At 50.5% G+C, this 5,868-nt stretch overlaps 1 long non-coding RNA gene across 1 annotated transcript; it reads right to left on the reverse strand.

The window, feature by feature from the left end:
* Nucleotides 1–2,007: 2,007 nt before the first annotated feature.
* Nucleotides 2,008–5,530, reverse strand: LOC147119701 (uncharacterized). The gene is made up of 2 exons (XR_015078061.1): nt 4,250–5,530; nt 2,008–4,203 (listed from the first exon to the last, which is right to left on the reverse strand). It is a non-coding gene; the product is annotated as an uncharacterized LOC147119701 (long non-coding RNA).
* Nucleotides 5,531–5,868: the final 338 nt, after the last annotated feature.

Below are 5,868 nucleotides of genomic sequence, written 5' to 3' on the forward strand. Positions count from 1 at the left end.
CTCCCAGGCCAAGGCAACCACACACTCTCTCCCCACAGCAGCAGGAGCAGCTCAGCAGCACAGACTTCTCCACTCAGAGCTGCCACACGTCAGGAGCCGTTCCTTGGGGAGGGGGTCCTGTGAGGGTGCCAGTCAGTTCCTTTTTGTAACCTCTAGATGGCACCTTCACCTCTTTTATATAAACCCAAAAATAAACCCTTAAACAAATAAACCCTTTAAATAACCCGATTAATCAAATTAAAATTTGGCCACTTAAATCGATTACGCACTCCAGTCCCCGCGGCGCCCACCGGTCACGAAAGAGCTCGAGCTCGCCGGCGGACACCGCGTGCTCCATCTCCAGGGCCACCCGGCCGCGAACATGGCCGCGGAAGAGAGGGATGCAATCCGGCCGGATGACACCCTCGGCCGCCCGCCGCCTGGACCAATTGATGGCTTTCTTGGCCAGGCCCAGGAGCAGGCCCACGAGGAGGTCCTCCGACTTGGCCGCTCCCCTCCGCACCGGGTGACCGTAGATCAAGAGCGTGGGACTGAAGTGCAACCAAAATTTGAGGAGCAGCCCCTTCAAATAGTGAAAGAGGGGCTGCAACCTCTCACACCCCGTGTACACGTGAAAGACGGACTCCTCCAGACCGCAAAACAAACAAGCGGTCTGGGAGTCCGTAAACCTGCTTAAAAATCTATTGCACGGAACTGCTCTGTGCAACACCCTCCAGGCCAAATCCCCGATAGAACAGGGGAGGACTCCCGCATAGAGAGCCCCCCATTGGGGACCACCGCCTCCATCCGGAGGTAAAACGGCACGCCACGGCGTGTCCGGACGGCAGGCGAAGATGGCAAAGTGGAAGGTGTGCAAGAGCAGCCCGTACAGGAAACCCCTCCGCGCAGAATGAAAAAGCACGGAGGGTATTTCCTCGAGACGGCTCAAGTTGTGAGGCGCCGATCCCCGAGGGGAGTTTCGGGGCAAGGCGCCGATAAGGAATTCCATCCGAACGGGAGTAAGCTCGGACGGGATCTCCCCACGTGCCCGAGCCGCTTCGACACACCTCGTGGCGCCGGGGGGCAACATCGCTTTCACCGCCCCGATGGCATTGACCGCGAGCCGGACGTCGTCCCACGACATGCGTCGCGCCAGCTCCTCTGGCGCCATCCAGCCCGCTCCTCCGCCATCGAGTAGGTCCCCGACTCTAGTCACCCTGCCAGGCACAGCCCTATGCTCCGCCAGCCACCCGAACTCGCGGACGTGGAGGTGCGGATTCCTGAACAGTGGCTCCCGGAGGACAGCCGCCGCTCCTGACGGGGGAGAGCTCCGCCTGGAGGCGACGGAGTTCCAAACCCATAGTAGTTCCTGGTAAAAGACAGGCAGCTCCCACAGGCTCTCACGCCTGCCGCTCACCTCCAAAAACAGGAGCTGCGTGTCGTAATTGAGGCCGTGCAGCTGGCTGAAAAAATACGTCGCCAGCGCACACCATCTTGGAGGATTCTCGACGTACAGGTATCTCTGCAGCGTCCGAAGACGGAAAGTCGCAGCCTGGGTGCGGAGGCACACCAACGCCTGACCGCCCTCCTTAAGCAGGAGACTCAGAACCGCGGCAGCGACCCAGTGTATCCTGTTGTTCCAGAAGAAGTCGACGAGCTTCTTCTGTATCTTGGCGAGAAACGCAGGGGGGGGGATCAGAGTAACCAACCGGTACCACAACATGGCGGCCACCAGTTGGTTTATGACAAACGCCCGACCCCTGTAGGACAACACTCGGAGCAATCCTGTCCAGCGTCCTAAGCGAGCGGTGACTTTGGCCTCCAGCTCGTGCCAGTTCGCCGGCCAGGCGTCCTCGGCCGGGCTGAGGTAGACTCCCAAGTAGAGGAGGTGCGTGGTGCTCCAGGCGAAGGGCCCGAACTCCTCCGGCAGAGAGTCCACCTGCCACTGACCCACCAGGAGTCCAGTGTCAGGGTTGGGGAGCCACGGGGCCGTATAAATACAAGGCCGTGCTCTCCGGGCGAGGTAGGTTCTGGACCCAAGTGCAGAAACCAGACAAGAGACAAATATACAATACTTTGTTTGAACTTTACTAGATTTACACATAACCAGATTAACACAAGGGACACAGCAATATACATAAGAACTAGAGACAAGAGAACTAGAGACAAGTTACAAGACGGCTAGTCAAGATAGGAACTCAGGACAGCTTCCATGAGGAAGCCCACTTGTCTATACTGAGCTTGCGACAAGCTACCACAAGGGGCAACCGGCTTGCCGAGGCACAACTCCAGACAAGCTACCCCGAGGGTAATCGGCTTATCAATGCAAGGCTCAAGACAAGATCCCAACGGCTCCCACATAGCAACACGCTAGTCCAAACAGCACCTTACCAAGACAAGCAGCTCAACAGAACAAGACTTAAATACATCTTAAATCCAGAGACAAGAACACAGACTTAGATACATAGCTCGAGAGAACTAGAACACACTTAGATACATAACTCGAGAGAACTAGAACACAGACTTAGATACATAACTCGAGAGAACTATGGCACAGACTTAGATACATAACTCAAGAGAACTATGACACAGACTTAGATACATAACTCGAGAGAACTAGAACACAGACTTAGATACATAGCTCAAGAGAACTATGGCAGCCAGCTTGTGAAGGCAAGCTGCCATAGAGGAAAGGCTAGTCACACAGAGAACCTAGTCAAGACAAGGAACATTGTCAAGACTAACACGCTGGTTCACCCTAGTGAGGACTGAGCCCGGAGTGAAACAACAACAGAACTTATATACCAAGAAAACCAGGTGCCACCCATAAACAGCTAACAGGCTGATTAAAAACTAACAGGGTTAGGAACAATTAACACAGGAGACTAGGAACAATTAACACAGGAGACTGACAAGTGAAGGTGCCATCTAGAGGTTACAAAAAGGAACTGACTGGCACCCTCACAGGACCCCCTCCCCAAGGAACGGCTCCTGACGTTCCAAACACAGGGCTCGAGAGAGAGACAAACAGGAGCTCGAGGGGCACAGGACACGAAAGACACTGGGCGCTAAGACACTGGGCGCTAAGACACTGGGCTCTAAGACACTGGGCGCTAAGACACTGGGCGCTAAGACACTGGGCGCTAAGACACTGGGCGCTAAGACACTGGGCGCTAAGACACTGGGCGCTAATTTAAATGAACATAGAGCAAATACTTAAATTCTCTAAACTTCTGAATTAGTGGTATGGATAACCAAGTGGGGAAAAGACTTAAAGGCTTAAGCTAGATCAATCCGAAGTCACACGTGTAAAACAGAGGCAGCCACACACCCTCCAGGGCATCTAGAACCAAGTCAAAAAACTGAAAGTCTGTTTTAGTACACATGGCAAATCTTCTTAGCTTCTCAAGCAATGATATCTTCCATTCCAACTTTTCACAAACTACAGATGTTCAGAAATCTAAAGACGAAATCATCCTCTTCATCCACTAGCGGCAGGGACATGTCGTGGCAATCATATGACCAAAATCTTTGTAAGCAACAGAGTCATCATTCTCCAAAGTTAGCACGCTCAATGGATTATATTCCGAAGGGATCCAAGAAGGGCGAAGACTCGAGAATCTAACTTGTCCAAGAGAGCTTGAGAATGCAATTGTCCAGGAGAACTCGAGAATGTCTTATCCAGTAGAGCTCAAAAGTTTCATTTGTCCAGAAGAATAACAAAACACAACAAGGTCTTCTTCCTAGGGAACTCGAGAATTAAACACAGAAACACAGGGGGGAGTTATTTGCCCCAGAGAGCTTGAAAATTTACTTGGGATTTAACACAGAAGGCCCAGGAAAAGCTTGAAAGTTTAACACAGTAATGGTCCAGTAGCCTTGAAAGTTCACTTGAATTTAACATAGGAGACCTAAAAGTTCTCGAAAATTCTAACACAGTAGAGACTCAGGAAGCTTGAAAATTTACTTGGAATTTAACACAGAAGGCCCAGGAAGCTTAAGAATTTACTTGGGGGTCTAACAGTAGAGGCCCAAGAGACTTGAAAATTTTCTTGGGGTTTAACACAGTAGAGGCCCAGGAAGCTTGAGAGCTTTACCTGGGGGTCTAACCGTAGAGGCCCAAGAAACTTGAGGTCGACTTGAAAATATAACAATGGCCCAGAAAACTTGAAAGTTTGCTCGAAATTCTAACACAATGAAGGTCCAAGAGACTTGAGAGTTCACCTGGGGGGTCTAACACAATAGAGGCCCAGGAGACTTGAGAGTTCACCTGGGGGTCTAAATACAGTAACAGCCCAGGAGACTCAAATTTTACTTGAAAGTTTAACACTATGAAGGCCCAGGAGACTCGAAAGTTCACAAAAATGTAAACACAGGAGACTTGAAATTTTAACACAGTGGAGTCTTACTCCTAGGAGACTCAAAAAATTGCCCAAGAGAACTAAAAATTTTAACTCGAGAATTTATATCGCCTAAGAGAACTTGAAATTTTAACTCGAGAGTTTCAAACCTCAGCCGGTTGGTTTCTGCTGGGTCCATGTATGGCTCAGTCCTACTGTCAGGGTTGGGGAGCCACGGGGCCGTATAAATACAAGGCCGTGCTCTCCGGGCGAGGTAGGTTCTGGACCCAAGTGCAGAAACCTGACAAGAGACAAATATACAATACTTTGTTTGAACTTTACTAGATTTACACATAACCAGATTAACACAAGGGACACAGCAATATACATAAGAACTAGAGACAAGAGAACTAGAGACAAGTTACAAGACGGCTAGTCAAGATAGGAACTCAGGACAGCTTCCATGAGGAAGCCCACTTGTCTATACTGAGCTTGCGACAAGCTACCACAAGGGGCAACCGGCTTGCCGAGGCACAACTCCAGACAAGCTACCCCGAGGGTAATCGGCTTATCAATGCAAGGCTCAAGACAAGATCCCAACGGCTCCCACATAGCAACACGCTAGTCCAAACAGCACCTTACCAAGACAAGCAGCTCAACAGAACAAGACTTAAATACATCTTAAATCCAGAGACAAGAACACAGACTTAGATACATAGCTCGAGAGAACTAGAACACACTTAGATACATAACTCGAGAGAACTAGAACACAGACTTAGATACATAACTCGAGAGAACTATGGCACAGACTTAGATACATAACTCTAGAGAACTATGACACAGACTTAGATACATAACTCGAGAGAACTAGAACACAGACTTAGATACATAGCTCAAGAGAACTATGGCAGCCAGCTTGTGAAGGCAAGCTGCCATAGAGGAAAGGCTAGTCACACAGAGAACCTAGTCAAGACAAGGAACATTGTCAAGACTAACACGCTGGTTCACCCTAGTGAGGACTGAGCCCGGAGTGAAACAACAACAGAACTTATATACCAAGAAAACCAGGTGCCACCCATAAACAGCTAACAGGCTGATTAAAAACTAACAGGGTTAGGAACAATTAACACAGGAGACTAGGAACAATTAACACAGGAGACTGACAAGTGAAGGTGCCATCTAGAGGTTACAAAAAGGAACTGACTGGCACCCTCACATCCAGAACATTTCCCCCAGTTGATCCTGGCGGAGGATGCGTCCGAGTAAATCTGCTGGCATTCCCGCATCCTCCGCAAGTCAACGGGATCCGTGACCACGAGGAGCACGTCATCGGCGTAAGCCGAAAGGACCACCTCCACGCCCGGCCCTCGCAGAGCCAATCCCGCCAACCTCTTCCGCAAGAGGCGCAGGAAAGGCTCCACGCAAATGGCATATAACTGGCCGGACATGGGGCATCCCTGACGTACCCCCCTCCCGAAGCGAAGGGGCGCCGTCAAGGACCCGTTAACTTTAATCAGACACTCCGCGGCAGCGTACAGAAGTCGGATCC

This window comes from Somniosus microcephalus, chromosome 4, assembly GCF_052327205.1.
Source record: "Somniosus microcephalus isolate GS21.2 chromosome 4, FLI_Smic_1.0, whole genome shotgun sequence".
NCBI lineage: Eukaryota > Metazoa > Chordata > Chondrichthyes > Squaliformes > Somniosidae > Somniosus > Somniosus microcephalus.